The following is a 27,332-nucleotide window of genomic DNA, read 5'->3' as shown; positions in this document are numbered from 1 at the left end:
ATCCCTACTCCATGTTACAAAAGCACTGTTCTGGATAGGTGTGGCCAAGAAAATAGTGTTCTCTCCTCCTCCATCTCCCAGTCTAGCAGCTATGATTTCACTCCAGGAGTATGTATCAACTCCCCCAACTTAGTATTACAGAATCACCATTTTGGCTAGAAGTGGCCAAGAGGACAGGTCTGTATTTCCCATCTAGTCACAACTTGTAGGCTAGAAGCTTTATCCCAGACACAGCACACCAAGAGCACTAGGCTCAGTCATCCTACCTAAGCTTGCTCAGAGGTTCCAAAATGGGCCAGGCAAACTGAGAAGATCAGGGAACTACCATTTCCTCCCCAGTGTCAATTCACAGAGCAAAGAGTGTCACTTCAAGAAAAATAGGCACTGTCCCCATCCTAGTGTCACTGCAGTGGCCTAGAAGTTCTACTAGGGCAGAACCTGAAGACAGGCCATAAGGATGGAGAATGCCAGAGCTCTGCCTCACAGCTCTGCCCTATAGAAAATGATGATGTGGAACAGATCATGGAGTTGTTCATGCCTATGGGTGCTGTTTAAAACAATGTAGATTATGGTGGCAAGCAAATAAGAGGGTGTTGGTAGATTCATGAAACTAGTATCAACAAGAAAAATGGCCTACCAGTCAGAAGGTTACCAGAGAAAACAGATGAAAAAGAGAGCTAAGAATGGGCTGGGTATATAGCTCAGTTGGTAGACAGCTTGCCTCACATGCAAAAGTCCCTGGGTTCAAAACCCAGCACTATACACAAAAAAATGATCACATAAACATTAAAGAGAGATCTAAGAAGATGTCTCATCAGATCACACTCATCCATACAGGACCAGAAAGCTGTACATATACATTAGGCTGTACCCAGTTCATGAGCAATCAGAGCAGGACCAATCAGAGCAGGACATGAGACAGACTTAAAACATTCCCCAAACCACATACAGATGAAGCAACAAAGGGTAGAAGTCATCATAACTTCTCATCAAACATTGATTAAGCAATTAGTTACTCTGGCCCAGGAGCTGCTTCTAAAATTTAATCTCAACTATTCTTGGTGGTCTAGAAGACTGTACATATGCCAAACACTGTTTTCTCAAAAATGACTAGGGAAGAGAACATTTAAGCTTCTTATCTCTGGTTGAACATAGGGCAATATTATAAATTCCTTAATCTGTGAAAGCAGTTTCCAAGTCCCCCCCCCACACCTAACAGCAAAGATAGTAGAGATTTTTTTCCATCTGAAGAAGAAAGACAACAAAAATGAACAGAGCCTCAGAAATATACCATTAAATCATTAAGTGCACATTTGTGTGTGTGTGTATACACATACGTGTGTGTGTGTGTGTCACACACACAATGGTAGTAGCAAAAGGAGAGATGACAAAGAAAGGGGCACACCTGAATATATTATGATTGCTGAAATATTGAATTATTGAAAGGCAAAGAGAAAATCTTGAAGGCAGGAAAAGAAATATAATTTACCACATATGAGGAAACACCAATAAGATTAATAGCTGACTTCTCAATGAAAACAACGAAGGCCAGAAGACAGTAAAATGATATATTCAAAGTGCTGAAAGAAAGAATAAACTTGTCAGTTCCTAAAACCAATGTAACTATCTTTCAAAAATGAAGACAAAATATACTTTCCCAGAAAAACAAATAATAAGAGAATCCATTGCTAGTATACATGCCTTATAAAAATTATTAGAAGAAGTTTCTCAAACTAAAAGGAAGTGACCCCAGGCAGCACTTTAAATTCAGACAAATAACCAATGATATGAGGTAAAGATAATTATCTTTAAGTAGGTAGCACAATGGGGGTTGGGAGTGTGGTTCAGTAGTAGAGTGCTTTCCTAGCATGTGCAAGGCCCTGGGTTTGATCCCTAGCGCTCTCTCTCTCTCTCTCTCTCTCTCTCTCTCTCTCTCTCTCACACACACACACACACACACACACCACATACACAATCACACGATAGTATAATGATGTTTATTTTCCTTTCTTCTTTTAATGATTTAGAAAACATTTTTCTTTCTTCTTGTAACTGATTTAAAAAGCAATTTCACATACAATATCTATAAAATTATGTTTCCCTATGACACACAAAAGACAATATATTTGACAATAGCACAAAACAGGTAGTTAGGAACAGAGATATGTGTAAGGAAATGACATCAAGTGGTAGTTTGAATCCACCGAGAGAAGTAAAGAAGATCAGCAATAGTAATTATTATTAATACTTTCAAAACTTTATAAATATATTTGTCCTCTCCTTTCTCCTCTTAGTTCCTTTAAAGGAAAAATATACATGAATCAATGATTGTAACTAGATATAGCTGAATTTGGAACATTCATGGATATAATATGTATAAAAATAATAGCATGAAAATGGAGGAAAGAATGGAGCCATTTACAATTAAAGTTTATATATCTCACTAGAATTAACTTAGTATAAGTCTGAAGTAGATTCTGTCAAGATAAAATATGTATTCTAAGCCCTAGGACAACAAATAAGAAAATAACTAAGCTGGGTGTAGTGGATTAATTCCAGTAACTGAGGACGCTGAGGCAGGAAGATCACAAGTTCATGGCCAGCCTGTGCAACTTATCAGACTCAAAATAAAAATAAAACATAGTTAAAAATCATAAAAGGAATCAAAGCACTACACTAGAGAATATTTACTTAATGAAAAAGAAGATAGAAAAAGGGAACAGAGAAACAAAAAGAGGCATGAGGTACATGAAAAAAAAATGAAAACTGGCCTAAGAAACTAGAGAAAGAAGAGCAAACTAAATGCATAGATGGGCAAGATGATGGAAGGAAATAATAAAATAGGAAATAAATAAAATAGAAAAAAATTAACAAAATTAAAAGTTGGTTATTTGAAAAAAAAAAACAACATATTTGACAAATCTTTAACCAGACCAAAAGAAAAGTAGGGAAGACTCATTACTACTGATTTCACAGGGAAAAAAAGGAAAAGAAGTAAATAAGTACTATGAATAACTGCATGGCAACAAATTAGAGAACTTAGTCCTTAGTCCTTCTTCTCTTTCTTTCTCTCTTTCTCTCCTCTCACCCTTCTTTCTTTCTTTTGCTGGTGATAGAAATCAGGTCCTTATGCATGCCAGGAAAGTGTTCTACCTCAGACCCCATATGATCATTTCGGTAGATGGAAGAAGTATCTGAAAAAAATCCAACATGCTTTTATTATAAAAACACTCAGCACACTAGGAATAGAAGAAAATTTCCTTAACTGGACAAAGGACATCTAAGAAAAACGCAGTCATCTTAATGGTAAGAAACTAAAAGCTATTTCCTAATTCATGGATGTCTGCCACTTCTGTTTCACCATTGGAGGGGAGGTTCTAGCCAGGGCAATTAAGTAAAAAAGAAAAATAAATAAATAAACAAAAGGCATCCAGATTGGAAAGAAGGAAATAAAACTGTCTGCTTGCAGGTGACATGATCTTGTATACAGAAATTCCAAGAAAAGCACTAAAAGTCTAGAACTAATTAAACAAGTTGGCAGGATACAAGATCAATACTGAGAAATTTATTATATTTCTATACACTAGCATGAACAATCTGAAAATAAAATTTAAAGACAATTCAATTTATAACAGCATCAAAAAGAATAAAATAGTGATACATTCTTTACTTTTTAAAGTAAAAAAGATCACTCTGAAAATTATAATTCCTGTTGAAAGAAATTAAAGAAGACATAAATATTGGAAGGCATTCTATGTTCAAGTATCAGAAAAGTTAATATTGTTAGGATGTCAATATTCCCCAAATTGCCAGGTGCGGTGGCACACACCTGTAATCCAAATGGCTCCAGAGGCTGAGGCAGGAGGATTGTGAGTTCAAAGCCAGCCTCAGCAACAGTGAGGCACCAAGCAATTCAGTGAGACCCTGTCTCTAAATAAAATACAAAATAAGGGATGTGGCTCAGTGGTCGAGTGCCCCTGAGCTCAATCCTTGGTACACATACACACACACAAAAAAAAATTCCCAAATTGATCTACAGATTCAGTACAATCCCTATGAATATACCAGCTATCTGTTTTGCAGAAATTGACATGCTGATCTTAAAATCCATATAAGAATGAAAGGGACCCGGAGTGGGTAGTGATATTGACCAAATTATATTGTATTTTCTGCATGTACGAATATATAACAACAAATCCCATAAACATGTACAACTATAAATCACCAGTAAAATTGTGGAAAGATAAAAATAAAAAATGTTAAAAAAAGAATAGGAAAGTCAGAGGACTCATATTTTTCAACATCAAAACTTATTAAAATATATCTTTATCATGATAGTACAGTATTAACACAAAATTACATATGTAGGTCAATCCAATAAAACAGATTGATTATAAATACACCCTATAATTATGGTAATTTGATTTTTTTTAAAGATGAACACATTATATTTATTTATTTATTTATTATGTGGTGCTGAGGATCAAACCCAGTACCTCACAAGTGCAAAGCAAGCACTCTACTACTGAGCTATAACCCCAGCCCCTAGTAATTTGATTTTTAACTAATATGTCAAGATAGTTAAACGGTAAACGAAGTCTTTTCAACCAATGATTCTGGATAGTTGGCTAAACACATGCAAAACAATGAAATAGGACCCATACCTGACACCACACAGAAAAATTAACTCAAAGATTATAGACTAAATGTAAAGGCTAGAACTATAAAATTCTTAGAATAAAAGTCAGAAATAAACCTTCATGATATTATGGTAGGCAATGATTTCCTACATGTGAGACCAAACCATGAGCAAAAAAGAAAAAGAAAAGATTGAGAAGTTAAATTTCATTAAAAATTATTTTTTTTTATGTTTCAAGGGATACTATCATGAAAAGGCAGGGGCTGGGTATGTGGCTTATTGGTAGAATGCTTTCCTAGCATGCATGATGCTTTGCACTACAAAAAAAAAGTTTCCAAAAGAGCTGTGGGTGTAGGTCAGTGATAGTGTCCACTTACAATGTGTGAGGCCCTGGGTTCACTCCCCAGCATGGAAAGAAGGAAGGAAGGAATGAAAGAAAGAAGGGAGGAAAGAAGAAAGGAAAAAAATAGCTTGTGTCAAATAAATATTTGTAGTAGCATTATTCATAATAACCAAAAAGTATAAATAGCCCAAATATGTATGATCCAGTAAAACATATAAATAAAATGTGGTATAACTATACAATGGAATATCATATAGCAATAAAATGAAGTGAAGCAGCATTGAGGAACTCTGGGAGACAAATCCTCTGAAAAACTGATGAAAATCATTTAAAAGAAAACTTGTTCCAGTTTCTGGTTCAGCATGTAAGGTGATTAGAAGTCATCACTCCATCCTAACAAAAGGTAAAAAGCCGAATATGCTTAAAAATCAACAATTTTTTTGATTCATCAGAGAAGTGAGGTCACAAGGCAAACTGCTGCCCACAAAATTGAAGACAGGAAGATACAGAGAATCACAACTTAATGGGAGCAGAAACTTATGAGTAGGGCAATGGTGGTACACACACATATTTCCAGCTACTTGAGAGGCTGAGATAGGAAGATCACTTTAGCCCAGGAATTTGAGGTCAGCCTGGGCAACCTAGTGAGATCCTGTCTCAAAAAAAGGAAAAAAAAAAAAGAAACCAGTTCTGCAGTAGGAAAATCTTAATTGTAATAGACAAATTGTTGGGAGCTCAGTAAAGGACAAGTTTAACAACCCTTAGTCAATAGTAACTTTTATGGGCCATAAAACAGACTTTAACCAGTGTAAAGGAAAAGAAATAATACAGTGTCCATTCTCAGACCACAATGAAATTAAATAAGACATTGATAACAGAAAGATATCTAGAAAATCCTCCAAACTTGGAGATTAAACAATATACCTCTACACAAGTCAAAGAAGAAATCTCAAAGAAAATTAAAAAAAATATTTTGAACTAAATGGGAATTAAAGTACAACTTGACAAAATTTGTGGGATGCAACAAAAACAGTGCTTAGGAGAAAATTTTTATTTTTAGGTACTGAATCCAGGGGCGCTTTGCCACTGACCTACATCCTTAGTCCATTATTATAATTTTGAGACATGCTCCTGCTAAGTTGTGCATGATAGCCTGAAACTTGCCATTCTCCTGCCTTAGCTCCCAAGTTGCTGGGATTATGGGCCTGCACTACATTGCCTATCTTAGAAGGAGATTTATAGCACTGAATGCATATATGAGAAAAGAAGAAAGACCTAAAATCAATAATCTAAGTTCTCACCTTTGGGAATTAGAAGAAAAAAACAAAATCCAAAGTAAGCAGAAGAAAAGAAATAATAAAAATCAGAGCAGAAAACAATAAAATTAAAAACAGGAAATCATTAGAGGAAATTAATAAAACCAAAAGCTGGTTCTTTGAAACAATTAGTAATATCAATAAACCTCTAGTCATGCTAACTTAAAAAAAAAGAGGACAGAAATCACTAATGAAAAAGAGGACATTACTATGGATCCTGAGATATCAAAAGAACAATAAAGGAAAACAATAAACAAATTTATGCCCTAAAATTTGAGAGTCTAAATGAAATGGTTCAATTCATTGGTTTGCCAAGTCACGTGCAGTAGTGCACTCTTGTAATTCCAAATGACTGGAGAGTTTGAAGCAAGAGGATTTTAAGATTAAGGGCAGCCTCAACAAATTAGTGAGACCCTGTCTCAAAATAAAAAATAAGAAAGGCTGGAGATTTAGCTCAGAGGTAAAGCACCTCTGGGTTCAATCCCCAGTACTGACAAGAAAAAAAGGACAGTTTATCAAAACTTATACCAAAAGATAGACAATCTGAACAGAACAATATTCATTAGAGAAATTAATTAATTAATTAATTTTCAAAACAGAAATCACCAAGATCAGGTATGCTCATGGGTAAATTCTACCTAATACTTAAGGGAAAAATTATTATTCCAGTTCTCTGCAGTCTTTTCCAGAAGACAGAAGAACGCTTCCTAACTTATTCTATAAGGTCAGCATTATCCTAAAACTAAAACCAGACAAAGACATTACAAGAAAACTTTAGAACAATATCTCTTATGAACATTGATGAGAAAGTCCTTAGCAAAATATTAATATGTCAAACACAACAATGCATGAAAAGAATTATACATCACAACCAAGTAGGATTTATCCCAAGTGTTACAGGCTATTTTAACATTTGAAAAATCAATAAATATAATACATCACTCAATAAGTTAATGAAGAAAAATCATGAACATATCAATAGATGCACAAAAAGGTTTTGATGAAAATGCCAATGTCCATTCATGATAAAAACCCTCAATAAATTAGGCATAATTTATTAAGGAATAGACTAGGAATGTTCATTAGGACACTTATAAGACACGTACAACTAACATCATACATTATAGTGAGAAACTTAATTTTCACTAAGATCATGTCTGCCTTTCAACATCTTATAGGAAAGCCTGGAGAATGAAATGAGAAATGAAAGTTAAACAGAAAAAGAAGAAATAAAACTGTTTACAGATGGCATGATTGTCTGTGTAGAAAATCTGAAAAAAATCAACAAACTATGATAATAAATAAGCTATTATAGCAAGGATACAGGACACAGAGTTAATTTATAAAGCCAACTGCAATAAACACATGAAATTTGAAATTAAAAACATATTACAATGGTGTTTTTTTCAGCAGTACATATACTAAAATTGAAACAATACAGAGAAAATTAGTGTGGTCCCTGTGCTCACATGCAAATTTGTGAATCATTCCTTATTTGAGGTGTATATTTATCTCAAACTATTAATATTAAATACATACAGCTTTTGTATGTTACTCATAAATATATAAATTATTTCTGAAAAACACATTACTATTTACATTAGCACTCCAAAATGTGAAACACTGAGGTATAATATGATATATTTATATATCATATACAAGATCTGTATGAGGAAAATTATAAAACTATGATGTAAAAAATCAAATAAATAAATGGGGAGACATTCTATGTTCAAGAATAGGGAGATTCAATATTGTCAAGATGTCAGTTCTTTCCAACTGGATCCAACAGTGTCAATGCAATTCCAATCAAAATAGCAGTAATTTATTTTGTGAATATCAAACTGTTTCTAAAGTTTTCTATGTAGAGGCAAAAAACAAAACAAAACAAAAAAACCAAAAACCCAAAACCCAAATCAAAAACAAAACCAGAAAATCCAACTCAATACTGAAGAAGAAGAAAAAAGATGGAAGGCTGACACCACCCTACTTCAAGACTTCCTATAAAGGTTCAGTAATCAAAACAGTATGGTATTGGTGAGATAGATTGATCACTGGAACAGAATAGAGCTCCCAGAAATCAATTAACATGAATATAGTCAACTACTCTTTGGCAATGAAGAAACAAAGGCAATGCAATGGGTCGGAGAGTCTTTTCAACAAATGGTGCTGAACAACTGGATATCTACATGTGAAAAAAGAATGTAAACACAGACCTTACACCCTTCATAAAATTAGCTCGAAATGGTTAATAGACCAAAAATTATAAAACGCCTAGAAGATAATGTAATTCAAAATCTAGATGACCTTGTATATGGTAATTATTTTTTACTCTGATTATGAGTTTATTTATAACTCTGATAGCTTATCTTCATCTAAGACTTTAAAGTTGTCTTTAATTCATAAATTTTATTTTTCAGAGAAGTTTTAGTTTCACAGCAAAATTGAGTGGAAAGTACAAAGAGTTCCAATATACACCCAGTCCCCACATATGAGTAATCTCCTCTACTATCAACATTCTGCTCCAAAGTAGTGCATTTGTTACAGTTTATGAATCCACATTGCAATGACTTTTTAGATGTAATACCAAAGACACAATCTGTGAAAGAAATAATTGATAAGATGGACTCAATAAGAGTAAAGTTCTGCTTTGCAAAGGGCACTGTTAAGAGGATGAAAATACAAGTCACAGATGGAAAGAAAATATTTGCAAAAGACATATCTGACTAAAAGATATTAATCTAAAATATACCAAGTCTTAAAATTCAAGAATAAGAAAATGAAGAACCTGATTTAAAATGGATAGAAGATCTGAACTTTGCCTCACCAAAAATGGCAAGTAAGAATATGAAAAAGATGTTAGTCATTAGGGAATTGCAAATTAAAACAATAATGAGATACTACTATTCACTCCTTACAATAGCCAAAATCCAGAACCTGACAACACCTACTGCTTGTGAGGATGTGGAGCAACAGGAACTCTAATTCATTGCTGGTGGAATGCAAAATGGCATAACCAGGTTGGAATATAGTTTGGCACTTTCTTGAAAAACTAAACATACTACCCTTACCATATGATCTGGCAGTCATGCTCTTTGGCATTTACCCAAATGAGTTGAAAATTTATGTCTACACAAAACCTTCACAAGAATGTCTATAGTAAATTTATGTCTGCACAAAATCTTCACATGAATTTTTATATAAGTTTTATTCATAACCTCCCAAACTTGGGAGCAACCAAGACATACATTAGTAGGCAAATGGATAAGCTGTGGTACATCTTGACATTGGAATATTAGTCAGTGCTAAAAGAGATGAACTACTGCCAGGTATGGTGATACATGTTTGTAATCCCAGCTACTCAGAAAGCTGAGGCAGAAAGATTTCAAGTTGAGGCCAGCCTCAGAAACTTATCAAGGTCCTGTCTCCAAATAAAAAGGGCTGGAAGTGTAGCTCAGTGATAGAGTACTTGGGTAGCATCAGTGTGGCCTTGTGTTTAATCCCCAATACGGGAGAGAGGGAGGGAAGGAGGGAGAGAGGGAGAGAAGAAGAAGAGGGAGAAGAGGAGAGGAGAAGAAGGAGAGGGGGGGAAAGGGGGGGAGGGCGGGGGAGGGGAAGGGGAGGGGGAGGGGAGAGGGAGAGAGAGGGGAGTGGGAAAGAGATTTGTGTGTGTGTGTGTGTGTGTGTGTGTGAGAGAGAGAGAGAGAGAGAGAGAGAGAGAGAGAGAGAGAGCACGAGCGAGCTAGCTACCAATCTAATCCATAGAAGAAACTTGAAAGAAGTCAATCTGGAAAAGCTACAAATCATACAATTTTAATTATATTCTGTGGAGACAGTAAAAAGGTTAGTGGTTGCCAGGTATTAGAGGGGAATGTGTAGGTGGAACACAGAGAACTTTTAGGACAATGAAATTGTTCCATATAATACTATAATATGATAGTAGATACATGCAATACATTAGTTAAAACCCACAGAACAAACAACACCAAGCGAATCCTAACATAAACTATGGACTTGTATCAAGGTAGGTTCATCCATTGTACTAAATATACTTCTGTGGTGTGTGATGTCAATAGCTGAGGAGGTATGGATGTCAGAGGAGGGAAGTGGACATATAAGAACTACATTTTGCACATTTTTTCTAGGAACCAATAACTATTCTATAAAATAAAGTCTACTTTAAATTTTTTTGTAAGTCCTTGGAAATGGTCTAAGGGCATTAAGCAAGTGAAGAATCACTTGGTCAAAAAATCTACTAAGGAGATCCAACATGGCGGCGGGCGCAGAGAGATCAAATCTCTGACCTCTTCAGCTGTGCGGGCATAGGGAGTCGTAAACTGTCTAAATGCTGTTTGCTCAGGATCACTAGGCAATGCAGAGCTGAAGTGGATCTGGGGCGAACAGTCTGGGCCTCTCAGAACACACACGGAGCCGGGATCGGCTGCATTCTCGCAGCCAAACTGCTATGACTCAGCACTAATGATCCCGCCGAAACAACTGGTCGGCCCTTCTGATCCAACGGAAGTAAATGCCAACCCAGCCTGCATAAGCAGTGGCCACAGGATTGAAACAGGGCTTGGGAGAGACAGACAGGATCCACCCGTTGCATTGGTCACCTGGCAAAGGGAACGAACTGTCACCATTTGCATGGGATACCACCATGGCAGAGAACTGACGTCACCAAAACGCGGCAGAGGAGATAAATTCATTGAAACCAGCGGCAACAGGTGTGTAATCCCCTAGCCTTCCCTCTCCACACATCGGGGAAACCTTAAAAGCCCCTCCCCCCTCCCAGCTCTCCCATGAGCGCGATAGCCAGACCAAGGGAATCAGGAGTGGCGTGGGACTCGCGGCGCGGAACTCCTGGCTACTGCTCCCACCAGTGCTGAAAACAGAGGTCCCTTGCGCCAGCTACCGGGGGCGTGGCTACCGGGGGGCAAGCAAATGCGCTGGGGGTTCTCAGCCCCAAGCTCTACAAACTTAGGGTACGATGGAATGGCAAACAGGGAGAGTGTGCCCAGGAGTTCATGAAAACAGGGCTCCCAGGAGCAGGAGACCTGGCGTGTAGCCAGTATTGTGGTGAGCGTCACTGGTGAGTGGGGACTGGCTTGAGGCAAAGAGGGGAAGTGTCTAGACACAAGAGAAGGCCCTAGGCACCCAGGATTGGAGACCCGCCCAGTCTGGGAAGAAGAGCTGCTCACAGTGATTGGTTCCCGCCTATTGAGAGGAGAAGCTTGGCCCAGTGGGCACAGCTCCACCTTCTGGAAGAGAAGTTAATCAAACTCTAAGACTGCATTTATTAAACTTTTTTTAAATTTGGGTTTTTTGTTCATTTTCTTTTTTGTTGTTGTTTTTTAAATATTTTTTAAAATTTTTTTAATTTTTTAATTATTTTATTTATTTTTTAAATTTTAATTTTCATTTTTTAAATTATTATTTGTCTTTTCATTTCTTTTCAATTCTCTTATTCCCCCTTCCTTGAATTCTATCTGCTTACTCTCATTCTCTTTAGTGACTTCTTCCCTTCCTTTCTAATACCTTTTCTCCCAAGCATCAAATAAATTTATAGGAGTAAACAGTAACTCAGCAGTCAAACAGAACAAGAAGTAACATGAGCAGCATGAAAAAGCAAGGAAGAAAAGGAGTACAAACAATGCAGGACAGCCTAAATATTCAGGAGGACCTAGAGCCATCAGAAAAATGGTCATATAAGGAACTTAAGGAATACCTTAGACAGATGGAATGGAACCTTAAAGAGGATACAAGACAGCAAATTCAAACAGTGAAAGAATACATTGAAAATGAATTACATAAACAGATAAAAGAAGAAGTTAAGCATCTTTATCAGGAGATAGAGATTATAAAAAAAAATCAAACAATAATTCTAGAAATGAAAGAAACTATAAACCAAATTAAAAAATCAAATGAGAGTATCACTAACAGAGTGGAGCAAGTAGAAGCTAGAACGTCAGATAATGAAGACAAAATATATCATCTTGAAAAGAGTCTAGCCAACTCAGATAGGCTGGTTAAAAATCACGAGAAAAACATCCAAGAGATACGGGATAACATAAAAAATAAAATTAAGAGTCATCGGGATAGAGGAAGGCACAGAGATTCAAACCAAGGGAATGAATAACCTGCTGAATGAAATAATTACAGAAAACTTTACAGAAATAAAAAAGGAAACGAATATACAAATTGTAGATGCATACAGGACACCGAGCACACAAAATCACAGTAGACCAACGCCAAGACACATTGTTATGAAGATATTCAATATACAGATCAAAGAGAAAATATTAAAAGCTACAAGAGAAAAGACGGAGATTAATTTAGGAGTAAACCAATAAGGTTAACAACAGATTTTTCATCACAGACACTGAAAGCGAGAAGATCCCGGAACAACGAATTTCAAACACTGAAAGATAATGGATGCTAACCAAGAATTCTGTATCCAGCAAAATTAAGCTTCAGGTACGACAACAAAATAAAAATCTTTCATGATAAACAAAAGCTAAAAGAATTTGTAGCCAGAAAACCAGTATTGCAAAGCATCTTGAGCAAAACATTACACGAGGAAGAAATGAAAAACAACCAAAACCATCAGTGGGAAGTGCCTCAGTAAAGACAGAGGACAGGGGGAAAGATAATCATGGAGAAACAAACTAAATTAGAAAAAAAAGATAAATAATCAAACATGGCAGGAAGTACAAACCATATATCAATAGTAACTCTAAATGTTAATGGCTTAAACTCTCCAATAAAGCGACATAGGCTGGTAACATGGATTAAAAAAACAAATCCAACAATATGCTGCCTCCAGGAGACACATCTGATTGGAAAAGACATACACAGGCTGAAGGTGAAAGGATGGGAAAAAATATACCACGCACATGGTCCTCATAAGCAAGAAGGGGTGGCCATCCTCATATCGAATAAAATCGACTTCAAGAATAAGTTAATCAAAAGTGATAAAGATTATAAGAGGAAAGGAGGGGTAAGACAAGATAATACAAATAGAAGAAATGATTTACAGTAGAGAGGGTAGAGAGAGAAAAGGGGAGGGGAGGGGAGGGGAGGGGGGATAGTAGAGAATAGGACTGACAGCAGAATACATCAAACACTAGAAAAGCAATATGTCAATCAATGGAAGGGTAACTGATGTGATACAGCAATCTGTATACGGGGTAAAGTTGGGAGTTCATAACCCACTTGAATCAAACCGTGAAAGATGATGTATTAAGAACTGTGTAATGTTTTGAACGACCAACAATAAAAAAAAAAGATAAAAAAAAGTGATAAAGAAGGACATTATATACTGTTAAAAGGAACCATTCACCAACAAGACATAACAATGATAAATATTTATGCACCAAATAATGGTGCTGCGACATTCATAAAACAAATTCTCCTCAAGTTCAAGAATCAAATAGACCACAACACAATAATTATGGGTGACTTCAACACACCTCTCTCACCATTGGACAGATCCTTCAAACAAAAGTTGAATAAAGAAACTATAGAACTCAATATCACAATCAATAACCTAGACTTAACTGACATATATAGAATATATCAACCATCATCAAGTGGATATACTTTTTTCTCAGCAGCACATGGATCCTTCTCAAAAATAGACCATATATTATGCCATAGGGCAACCCTCAGTAAATATACAGGGGTGGAGATAATACCATGCATTTTATCTGATCATAATGGAATGAAACTGAAAATCAATGATAAAAGAAGGAAGGAAAAATCCTACATCACATGGAAAATGAACAATATGTTACTGAATGATCAATGGGTTACAGAAGATATAAAGGAGGAAATAAAAAAATTCTTAGAGATAAATGAAAATACAGACACAACATATCGGAATTGATGGGACACAATGAAAGCAGTTTTAAGAGGGAAATTCATCGCCTGGAGGTCATTCCTCAAAAAAAGAAAAAACCAACAAATAAATGAGCTCACACTTCATCTCAAAGCCCTAGAAAAGGAAGAGCAAAACAACAGTAAATGTAGCAGAAGGCAAGAAATAATTAAAATCAGAGAGGAAATCAATGAAATTGAAACCAAAGAAACTATTGAAAAAATTAACAAAACTAAAAGTTGGTTCTTCGAAAAAATAAATAAGATCGACAGACCCCTAGCCATGCTAACGAAGAGAAGAAGAGAGAGAACTCAAATTATTAACATACGGGATGAAAAAGGCAATATCACAACAGATGCTACAGAAATACAGAAGACAATTAGAAATTATTTTGAAAACCTATATTCCAATAAAATAGAAGATAGTGAAGACATCGATAAATTTCTTAAGTCATATGATTTGCCCAGACTGAGTCAGGAGGATACACACAATTTGAACAAACCAATATCAATGGATGAAATTGAAGAAGCAATCAAAAGACTACCAACCAAGAAAAGCCCAGGACCGGATGGGTATACAGCAGAGTTTTACAAAACCTTTAAAGAAAAATTAATACCAATACTTTTCAAGTTATTTCAGGAAATAGAAAAAGAGGGAGGTCTTCCAAATTCATTCTATGAGGCCAACACCACCCTGATTCCGAAACCAGACAAAGACACCTCAAAGAAAGAAAACTACAGACCAATATCTCTGATGAACCTAGATGCAAAAATCTTCAAGAAAATTCTGGCGAATCGGATACAAAGGCACATCAAAAAAATTGTGCACCATGATCAAGTGGGATTCATCCCTGGGATGCAAGGATGGTTCAATATATGGAAATCAATAAATGTTATTCACCACATCAATAGTCTCAAAGATAAGAACCATATGATTATCTCGATAGACACAGAAAAAGCATTCGACAAAGTACAGCATTGCTTTATGTTCAAAACATTAGAAAAACTAGGGATAACAGGAACTTACCTCGACATTGTAAAAGCTATCTATGCTAAGCCTCAGGCTAGCATCATTCTGAATGGAGAAAAATTGAAGGCATTCCCTCTAAAATCTGGAACAAGACAGGGATGCCCTCTATCACCACTTCTATTCAATATAGTTCTCGAAACACTGGCCAGAGCAATTAGACAGATGAAAGAAATTAAAGGCATAAAAATAGGAAAAGAAGAACTTAAATTATCACTATTTGTGGATGACATGATTCTATACCTAGCAGACCCAAAAGGGTCTACAAAGAAACTACTAGAACTAATAAATGAATTCAGCAAAGTGGCAGGATATAAAATCAACACACATAAATCAAAGGCATTTCTGTATATCAGCGACAAAACTTCTGAAATGGAAATGAGGAAAAACACTCCATTCACAATATCCTCAAAAAATAAAATAAAATACTTGGTTTAATGTTAATCTTTTCTTCCTGCTCTTCCTCCCTGCTCTGTTCATAGTTGCTCTCATTATATCAAAGAAGACATTTGGTATTTGTTTTTTAGGGATTGGCTAGCTTCACTAAGCATAATCTGCTCTAGTGCCATCCATTTCCCTGCAAATTGTATGATTTTGTCATTTTTTAGTGTTGCATAATATTCCATGGTGTATAAATGCCACATTTTTTTTTTATCCATTCATCTATTGAAGGGCACACATACACAAAAAAGTGGCAGACTCCACTTCTCACAGTGTGGTGAAATCCAAGCCTAAGTGTGTTCTTAAAAACAGTGGAGATTTGGAGCTGGGGTTGTGGCTCAGCAGCAGAGAGCCTGCCTAGCAGCTTGAGGCACTGGGTTCAATACTCAGCACCACATAAAAAGAACACAAATAAATAAAAATAATGTTATTAAAAAAGTAGAGATTTATGGTCAAAGGCCATTAAACCAATGGCAGATTCGATGGAAATGTAGGCTAAACTGTAGGCTGGCTAATTTTCTGAAAAGAAATAGGGAACAAGTCAGCTGAGATGAACTCTATTAGTATCAGAATAAATCTTAAACACTAATCTAGGAAACTGTCACTTCAAAGGAGCCAGAATTTGATTGGATCAGTTTGTGAAACAATTTATGCCTTGGACAATTTTTGAAAACAATAGAGCAATTATTCAGCAATTAGTGAGGTTTTGCCGAAGTCTGGCTTGGCACAAATCAGGAGCCACTTGTCAAAAAGAAACTAACTTTATTTTTAGAACTACAAACGCCAAACAAAACAGCTCCAGGGAAAAACCCTCAGAGCCCAACTGCCACCACCGGCTTCCACAAGCCTCTCTCCCCAACACCAGCCTTTTCCTCCCACAATCCTCCTCCTCTTGAGGCCGATTGGCTGGGTTGCGTGGGCAGAGCCAAAGAAGTCACCCAATGAGCAGCTCCGTGGAGGAGCCAATCAGCTAGATGTTGCTGGGGCAGCTGTGAGCCAATCATCAGCTGGCAGTCTGAAGGGCAGGGAAACAGCCCAATGAACATCACCGCAGAGGAGCCAATCAGCTAGATGTTGCTGGGGCAGTCTGAAGCTTGCTGGCAGCTGGAAGTTTGCTGGGGCCCCTTTGGCTGTGGCTCTCAACATCTCCCCCTCTCTGTTTAAACAACAAGCATGTGGCTTATGGACCGTGCCTGCCTTAGGTTGTCCAATACATATGGTCCTTACCCGTCTTCGGATGAGCTGACCTCAGGGCGTCAGCCTCCTGTCTTAGGTTGGTACCATTGTAATTGGATCTTACCCGTCATTGACTACCGGTCCAGTATACAGCCACACCTGTGGAGAGGTCTCAGCGGGGGGGGGGGGGGGGGTGAGGTTCTTTGCCTCACCTCTGTTGACCCTCAAATTTTAGCTGAATGATCATGACAAGCAGAAGGGAGGAAGATATACCAAGTCAATTGACGGCTCCTTTTGGGAAAATTGTACCACCGATGATATCATCAGCAAAAATACCCCAACACTACCACAAGTCGCTGCACCAACAGATAGTTCACAATGCATATAAGTGACACATAGTTCTGTAAGCAGTTCAGTGCAAGTCCTGTAAGCAGTTCAGTGATGGCTATTGCAGAAACTGTAGATTAGTTTTATCTTTGTCTTCACCGGCACAGGGATGAAGATAGGAATTCTGGCAATAATGACTAAAGAAAAAATTAGGTAACATTCCAGAAGACACTAAAAGAAAACAATTTTCTTAACAATTTATATTATCTTCATCGGCACTGGGATGAAGATAGAAATTCTGGCAATAATGGCTAAAGAAAAAATTAGGTAACATTCCAGAAGGCACTAAAAGAAAACAATTTTCTTAAAAGAAAACAATTTTCTTAACAATTTATATTATCTTCATCGGCACTGGGATGAAGATAGAAATTCTGGCAATAATGGCTAAAGAAAAAATTAGGTAACATTCCAGAAGACACTAAAAGAAAACAATTTTCTTAACAATTTACATTATAGTGAAGAGAATTATTAAATATAATGAAAACTAAAGGTGAGAGTAAACAAACAGATCTGTTAACCTCCTTTTTTGTTTACATATTAAAACAATTCTTAACAGTTATTTACCCAATTTAAATTAAACCATTTAAATCACGTGAATAAAAAAAAAAATATTTGGATCCATCTTTTCATGAGCGCTCATCATATATGATATATAGAAATATGTACATTGGACATACGTACATTCAAACATATAACACAAAACACAAGTGTGCACACATAATATAATACATACAACACATAACACAATAGTAAAGGCCTTATAACTTTTTACAGGTAAAATCTCTATTGCAATGTTTAAAAACTCTATAGTCAAAAAAAAAAAAAAATAGAACTGATCAGCAAAACATTAACCTAGGTCTGTATGAGCTCAAAAAAATAAAATAGAACTTCATGATATGGGAAAGGGCAATAATAAAATAGATATTGAAAAAAGCATCCTGGTTCTGTCGCAGATGTAAGGATAGCCAAATTGGAGTTTTGGATATCAGCTATTATGGATTTGAGCTAAATCATCTTCTTTTTGGTCTGTAGAAATCGCTTTAGTTAATCTCTCTGGAATCCAAATCGGCTGCTGTTCTCCCTGTGGAAACACAAAAACAGACCCCCGACTCCAGACAATCACTGGGTCAGGATTTTAGTTAATCTCTCCGGAATCCAAATCAGCTGCTGTTCTCCCTGTGGAAACACACAAACAGGCCCCCGACTCCAGACAATCACTGGGTCAGAACCTTGGTTAATCTCTCTGGAATCCAAATCGGCTGCTGTTCTTCCTGTGGAAACACACAAACAGACCCCCGATTCCAGACAATTACTGGGTCAGGACCTTTCCATTGTCCTGTTAGAATATCTTTCCAAAGTACCTTGGGCTTATGTACATTTTTTGGACACATATGCCTTTCTGCAGCACTAAGTCCTGATGAATCCAAATTTAAAAAGTTTAGAGTAAAAAGCGTTATTTTAAGTTTATCTTTGGGGAATATATACCCCTTCCCAATTCCATCTTTTTGCTTTAATAAGTACATTTTAATAGTTTGATGAGCTCTTTCAACTATGCCTTGACCCTGTGGATTGTATGGGATTCCTGTTATATGAGTAATGCCAAATGATGAGCAAAATTGTTTAAAAGAAGTAGACGTATAACCAGGGGCATTATCTGTTTTTAACTGTTTTGGAATGCCCACAGTGGCAAAATTTTGTAAGCAATGAGCTATAACATCTTTAGTTTTTTCACCGGCATGAAGGGAGCCCATCAAAAATCCAGAAGAAGTATCAACTGTAACATGCAAATATTTTAATTTTCCAAATTCTGGCAAGTGTGTGACGTCCATCTGCCAAATATGGTTAGGCATCAATCCTCTAGGATTGACTCCAAGATTAACTTGTGGTAAAAAGGTCACACAATTTTGACATTGTTTTATTATTTGTCTAGCTTGTTCCTTAGTTATTTTAAAACGCTTTTGTAAAGTATTAGCATTGACATGGAATCTTTCATGAAAATTTATAGCTTCTTCTAGTATAGAGAAAATATGTATGTCACGTGTAGTTTTATCTGCTAAATCATTGCCCAAACTAAGGGCTCCAGGCAATCCTGTATGTGCCCTGATATGTCCTATAAAGAATGGATCTTTTCTGTCCCAGATTAAACTTTGTATAGTGGAAAACAAAGAGAAAACAGTAGAAGAAGGGGAAATTCTACCAGCATCTTCAAGGGATACTATAGCATTAACTATATACTGGCTATCAGAAAATAAATTAAATACAGAATCTTTAAACATCACAAAAGTTTGTAATACTGCATTAAGCTCTACCTTTTGAGCTGATTGTTTGGGTACTAAAAATGTAAAAGTTTGATCAGGTGTAACTATTGCTGCTGTACCATTATTTGACCCATCAGTGAATATATTTGGAGCATTCATGATAGGTGTTTTTCTTGTCATTTTTGGAAAAATTACAGGATGCAATGACCAAAAAGACAATAAAGGATTAGATGGTAAGTGGTTATCAAATGAAACATTAGATTTGCACATTATTATTGCCCAAGTATTTAACTCATTAGCTAATTCATCAATTTGATTCATAGTATATGGAGTAATAATTTTATGGGGAGAAATTCCAAACACTGCCTTTGCTGTTTTTATTCCTTTGAGTATTAATTGTCCTACAGCCTCAGGATATCTAGTAAGAATAGTGTTAGGAGAATAAGATAAATGTATCCATAATAATGGACCTTCTTGCCAAAATACTCCTGTAGGAATATTTTTTGTTGGTAGTACAATAAATAATAAAGGCAAACTTATATCAATTCTATCCAAATGCATATTTTCCATATATGTTTCAATGATTTTTAATGCCTTTCTTGCTTCAGGCGTTAACATTCGGGGTGAATTTGGATCTGATGGACCTTTTAGGATATCAAATAAAGGTCCCAATTCTCCTGTTGGAATACCTAGATAAGGCCTTATCCAATTTATGTCTCCTAATAACTTTTGAAAGTCATTAAGTGATTTGAGTTGATCTACTCGTATTTGAATTTTTGGTGGACGGACCATGGTTGAGGATAATAGAACTCCTAAATAATTAATTGGAAAATTTAATTGCACTTTATCTATTGCTATCTCTAGATTATAATTTTTTAATAAGTTTGTAAGTGTGGCATAACATTCTAGCAATGTGTTTTTAGCTTTGTGTGCCAATAACACATCATCCATATAGTGAAATATTTGTAGTTCAGGATTTTGATTTCTAAGTGGCTGGATTACTTTGTTAACATAAATTTGACACATAGTTGGGCTGTTAGCCATCCCTTGAGGGAGTACTTTCCATTCATATCTCTGATCAGGACCTTCATGATTTAGTGCAGGGATAGTAAATGCAAAACGTGGACTATCCTCAGGATGAATTGGAATTGAAAAAAAACAATCTTTAATATCTATAACTAAAACATACCAAGTTTTTGGCAAAGCAGACAATTGAGGAATCCCCGATTGAGCAGGTCCCATAATGACCATTTCATTGTTAATGGCTCTTAAATCTTGCAGTAATCTCCATTTACCAGATTTCTTTTTGATGACAAAAATGGGAGTATTATGGGGAGATACAGAAGGTTGTATATGTCCTTCCGCTAATTGTTGTTTGACCAGATCATGGGCTACTTGTGTCTTTTCTTTAGTCAAGGGCCACTGAGGAACCCATACTGGTCTTTCTGATTTCCATGTAATTTTTATTGTCTCAGTGGCCCTTTGTGAAAATCCAACCCATGTCTGTCTGTTCCTTGATCTATTTGTATTGGTGCTGCTATACATTGTTCTTGTCTTTCTAATCTTTTTCCTTTCCTAAAACCTTGTCTAGCCATAATAGTGGGTGCATTTTGATTGATATTATTTGTTAATGTCAAACCTAATTGATCTAAGACATCTCGTCCCCATAAATTTACGGGAAGATAATCCAATACATATGGCTGTATAGTTCCTTCACATCCTTCAGGATCCTTCCAATCTAATAGCATTGCACTTCTATCGGGATTAGTCGCCACTCCTAGGCCTCGAAGCGATTGAGTGGCTTGTTGTAATGGCCAATGTTTTGGCCATTCTTGACGAGAGATGATGCTAAGATCTGCACCTGTATCCAGTAGCCCATTAAATTCATGTCCTTGAATATTTAGTTTTAGCATGGGGCGAGAATCTAAATTTAAAGAAAGCATAGCCCAATCTACACCTGTGGAACCTAATCCCTTGGAACCTCTTTCTACAACATGACTGGAAAATTTATCATGTAGGCTTGGTATTATTAGTAACTGTGCTATTCTATCTCCTGGTGAAATTACTGATATACCCTTTGGAGAACTGGCTATAATTTTTATTTCACCTTCATAATTGGAATCAATTACCCCAGGACTTATCAAAAGTCCTTTTAGAGTAGAAGAGCTGCGTCCCAATAATAAGCCTACTGTTCCTTTGGGAAGAGGTCCTTTTACCCCTGTGGGAATGATTTGAACTCCCATCTCTGGAGTTAGTACTGATTTGGTGGAGGCGCAGATGTCCAACCCTGCGCTCCCTCTGGTTTGTCTGATGAGGGATCTGATGTGCTGGGCACTACCCTGATGGGGTTGCTGGGGTTGCTGGGTTCCTCCAGTGCTCCGTATATTTGTGGTTTGGGGCCCCGGAGCATTGGGGCCCCCTGTCCATTTTTTGGCAACGGAGCCTGATGCCTTTGTCCACGATATTGTGGATAAACACCTTGTCCTTGTTCGTTTTTTGATAATGGAGTACCCTCTATGGTGGTTTGAGGACGGTATTCATTAGCCCAATATAATGGAGTACCCTCTATGGTGGTTTGAGAACGGCATTCATTAGCCCAATGTCTCCCTCTACGGCATCGTGGGCAAATACCCGGTATTCTACTTGTTTGATACCTAGTTTTGTTAAACCCTCCTCCTATGGGGCAATTCCTTTTAAAATGTCCTGTTTGTTGACAATTGTAGCATGTTCTTGGCCTGGCATCTAAAGCCTGTTTTACTGCAGCTGCCACAATTTGCCCTTGTTCATTAATGTCTCTGGCATCCAAAACCTGTTTTACTGCAGCTGCCACAATTTGCCCTTGTTCATTAATGTCTCTGGCATCTAAAGCCTGTTTTACTGCAGCTGCCACAATTTGCCCTTGTTCATTAATGTCTCTGGCATCTAAAGCTTGTTTTACTGCAGCTGCCACAATTTGCCCTTGTTCATTAATGTCTCTACATAATTTAATATATGTGTTTAAATCTTCCTGTTTCCATGGTCTAATGATATCTCTACACCAACGATTCGCTTGGTCATAAGCCAGTTGTTTTATAAATGGCATTGCTTGTTCTGTATTCCCAAAAACTCTGGTAGCTGTTTGAATAAGCCTATCTACAAATTCAGCGTAAGGTTCATTAGCTCCTTGTATTATCTTAGATAATTGACCTTGTAAACCTCCAGGTTCTTGTAAAGACTTCCATGCCCTAACTGCATCTACAGCAATTTGTAAATATACACCAGGATCATATGCAAGTTGTTGCTGCCGATCCTCATAAGGTCCCTTTCCTAACAACATATCTAGATTTCTCTGAGGATAACCAGCTGCTGCATTTCGACTAGCCGTCTCCTTGCAAAATTCCTCATTGGCAACCTTCCATAACAGGTATTGTCCTCCATTTAGCACAGCTTTACACAAACTAGCCCAATCTGCTGGCGTCATGCTTAAGTTGGTAATGGATTCGACCAAGCTTACAGTGAAGGGTGCTTGAGGACCATAGGTTGCTACAGCCTCTTTTAGCTCCTTCACTGATTTGAAATTTAAACCCTGGTAAGTTCGCTGCCCTCCTACCTCAAATACAGGGCATACTTGAGATCCTGTCTCAGGATCCAAACTATCAACTGCGGGGGTTGGGAGTCTCTTAGCATATGGAGGTGGTGCTGTTGATTGGACACTTATGCCCTCTGGTGATAGAGTGCTGTTAGTAGCAGTCTCCTGTAGAGGTGGCGCTGTTGGTTGAACACTTATGCTCTCTAATAAAAGGGTCTTATTAGCAGTCTCCTGTTTTAAATTTTCCCCTGATAGATTTTTCTGCTCTAAACTTTCTTCCTCTGTCTCACTATCTCGAAAGACCTTCTCTTTCACTTGAATCTTTTCCTCTTTCTGACTAACTTGAGAGACTTCCTCTTCTACTTGAATCAATATGTCTTCTTCTTCCTCTACCTCTGTCTGAACTGAAGGCTTTGGACTAAGCAAACTAGATACCAACGTCCACAATGACAATGTGCCAACTGGCAGAGTCCCTGGGTTGTTCTTTTCTATTCTTTTTAAATCTTCACCATGATGGTTCCATTGTGATATATCTAACAGCTCCTCCTTAAAAAGCCATGGGCTATATTCTTGTATTACATCAACGTATGCCTTGACTGCTCTTGATTTTACTGGGAAGCTTCCTTCCTCTAACAATTTACTTAACACTCTTTCGGTTTGTTTTTTACTAATTGCTGATCCCGTATTTCTACTATAATACAACCCAACAAGATGACGCCAAACAAAACCGAGACAGAATCCAATAAAAAGGGAACCACACAAAATCATTATAACAGCCTTTCTATCCTCCTGACATGTCCATCCGTCCTTTCTCCCTATCTGTTCCTCAAACGCAAATAGTTTTTCCTCAGATGTGAGTGGTTTTTCTTCCCTCTTACTCATCTCCAGGGACAGGAAAGTTAAAACAAAAACGAAGCAAAACAAAAGAGGAGACTTAGAATGGCTCCCCATCCTCTCGCCCTGCCCTCAGGGGCGAGCAGTTTACTTACCCTCAGTTGCTCCCCGTGCGAGCCACCAAATGCCGAAGTCTGGCTTGGCACAAATCAGGAGCCACTTGTCAAAAAGAAACTAACTTTATTTTTAGAACTACAAACGCCAAACAAAACAGCTCCAGGGAAAAACCCTCAGAGCCCAACTGCCACCACCGGCTTCCACAAGCCTCTCTCCCCAACACCAGCCTTTTCCTCCCACAATCCTCCTCCTCTTGAGGCCGATTGGCTGGGTTGCGTGGGCAGAGCCAAAGAAGTCACCCAATGAGCAGCTCCGTGGAGGAGCCAATCAGCTAGATGTTGCTGGGGCAGCTGTGAGCCAATCATCAGCTGGCAGTCTGAAGGGCAGGGAAACAGCCCAATGAACATCACCGCAGAGGAGCCAATCAGCTAGATGTTGCTGGGGCAGTCTGAAGCTTGCTGGCAGCTGGAAGTTTGCTGGGGCCCCTTTGGCTGTGGCTCTCAACAGTTTAACCAGTGGGTGTGGTCAGGAAAAAAGACAGTCAAAAGAGAGCTCTGCCAAAAACCCAGGATATGTGTGGGCATCCTAGGGCTGTACTTCCTAAGGAACAACATACCAGGCTTCACAGTGCTGGGGTGTATGTGTAGGGGCATAGGCTTCATTAAAGTTTTACAGTGACTAAACAAGTAAATAAGTAAATAACATAAATAAGCCTTGGGCTGGGGGTGGGGATACGAGTACTCAGAGTTGCTACAACATATTATCTAAAACATTCAGTTTCCAATAAAAAAGCATGAGACATGAATAATTTGGAAAGATAATCCACACACTAGAAAGCAGACAACAGAAACAACCTTTGACAATGACCAGATATTAGACTTAACAAAGACTTCAAAGTACTCATTATAAATAAGTTCAAATAACTAAATGAAATTATGAAGAAAGTAGAAGAAAAGATATCATGACAATGTCACATCAAATAGAGAAAATATATAGAAATTCATAAAAAGAAATACATGGAAATTTTGGAGTTGAAAAGTATGAAAACTGAAATAAAAACAAAGAATTGGAGTATTAGTGTTACAATTTGGATCTGAAATGTCCCAAAAGTTTCATACTTGGGCTTGGTCCCCAGCTGGTGGCACCGTTGGGAGGGTGGTGGAAACTTTATGAGGTATGACTTAGTTGGAAGAGGTAGGTCACTAGGGATGTGTCATATTTTGTCCCAGGACCCTTTCAGTCTCTCTGCTTCCCCACCACCAGGAGGTGAACACCTTTGTTTTACCACATTCTTCTATCATGCTGTTCTGCCTCACCATAGGCCTAGAAACAATGGAGCCAACTGATCATGGACTGAAACCTCTGAAATCACAAGCCAAATAAAATATTTCCTCTTTTAGGCTGTTTTTCTCAAGTAAATTTTGAGAATAATACAAAGTTAATCAACACAATTAGTTTCCTGCAGGTGCTGTAAAAAATTACTACAAATTGGTTGGCTTAAAACAACTGAAATTTACTTCCTTAGTTCCAGAGGCTAGAAGCCTGAGATCAAGGTGTTGATAAGGACATGCTCACTCTTGAGCCTCTAAGAGGAAATTGCTCTTCACCTCTTCCAGGTATTTCTTGCTAGGATACTTAAGTCTCCACCTCCTTCTTGACAAGGATGTCTTTATACTTTCTGTGTCCAAATTTCCCTCTTCTTAGAAAGACACCAGTCATAATGGATTATGGTCAATACAACTCCAGCATGCCCTCATCTTAATTATATTTGCAATGACCATAACCCAAATAAGGTCATGTTCTCAGGTCATGGGGATTAAAACTGCAACATATCTTTTTAGGGATCATAATTCAACCCATAAGAACTGGTAAATATAATTATAAAAGCAGCACAGATACCTATTTCTTCTCTTTTTTTTTTCACCTGATGTAAAAAGCAATCCACCCTCCATCCCTCCGTTCTTCCAGTGCTGGGAATTGAACCCAGGTCTTCATGCATGCTAGGCATCCATTTTCACAATGGAGAGAATAGGCAGAAGATAAACTTTATATCTCAAGGGACTGGAAAAAGAAAAAGAAATAAACTCCAAAGTATCAGAAGAAAGGAAATAATAAATATCACAGGCAAATAAAGTAGATAATGGAAAAACAGTAGAACAAATGACTGCAACAATTGGGTTTTTGATAAGATTAAAAAAAACTATACAAACATTTAGCTAGACTTACCAAGAAAAAAAAGACAGGTTACTAAAATTAGAAAATATTTTTTTAAATTGCAGAACGGCTGGGGAAGTAGCTCAGTGGTAGAGTTCTTGCTTAGCATGTGCAAGGCCCTTGGTTTGATCTCCGTACCGCAAAATAAAATAAAATCAGAAATGAAAGTGGGGACATTGCTATTAACCTTATAGAAATCACCTAGATGAAATAAACAAATTTTTAGGAAATCTACCAAAACTAACACTAGAAACAGAAAATATGAATTTATCTACAATAAATAAAGACAATGAATTAGTAATGAAAGAATCTTCCAATAATGAAAAGTCCAGTATCAGATGATGGCTACACTGGTGAATCCTACCAAATATCTAAGGAAGAATTAATACCATTTTTCCCTCAAACTCTTCAAAAATGAAAGAGGAGGGAATATTTTCTAACTTATTCTATAAGGCCACAATTACTCTAATACCAAAAAACAAAGGCATCACAAGAAAGGAAAACTATCAGATCAATATCCCTTGTATAGAGAGAAAACCCTCAGAAAAATACTATCAAACTGAATCTATTACCAGCATTTTTTTTCTGGTACTAAGGATTGAACCTAGAGTCTTGCAAACTATAGGTAAGTGCTCTAGTTATGAGCTACACCTTCAGTCCTGTGGTCATAGCATATTAAAAGGATTATATACCATGACTGAGTGAGATATACACCAGGAATAAGAGGGTGCTTCAACCTATGAAAATCAATTGCTGAAATATTTCACATTAATAGAAGAAAGAAAACAGATCACATGATCATTTCAAATGATGTAGGAAAAAAGTCAGAAAAAATGTATGCCTTTCATGATAAAAACACTGAACAAATGAAGAATAAATCAGGATTTCCAAAACATGGTAAGGGACATGTATGAAAAACAGAGCTAAGATCATGTTCAATGGAAGAAGTCTGAACACTTTCCTCTTTAGATCAGGGACAAGGTAAAGACACCCTTTCTTTCCACTTCTATTCAACATTGTACTGGAAGTTCTAGCCAGACCATTCAGGTAAAAAATGAAAGAAAGGAAGAAGGGAGGAAGGAAGGAAGGAAGAAAAGAAGGAAAGATGGAAATTCACCCAAATAGATAAGGAAG

At 37.0% G+C, this 27,332-nt stretch overlaps 1 protein-coding gene and 1 pseudogene across 5 annotated transcripts in view; one reads left to right on the top strand and one right to left on the bottom strand.

Annotated features, from left to right (window-relative positions):
- Positions 1-27,332, bottom strand: part of Nhsl2 (NHS like 2) — a 289,493-nt gene that overhangs the window by 194,307 nt on the left and 67,854 nt on the right. The window lies entirely within an intron of this gene.
- Positions 7,698-7,797, top strand: LOC120890982 (U6 spliceosomal RNA; annotated as a pseudogene).

Source organism: Ictidomys tridecemlineatus, chromosome X (assembly GCF_052094955.1).
Source record: "Ictidomys tridecemlineatus isolate mIctTri1 chromosome X, mIctTri1.hap1, whole genome shotgun sequence".
Taxonomy (NCBI): domain Eukaryota; kingdom Metazoa; phylum Chordata; class Mammalia; order Rodentia; family Sciuridae; genus Ictidomys; species Ictidomys tridecemlineatus.
This window is presented reverse-complemented; position numbering and strand designations above follow the sequence as displayed.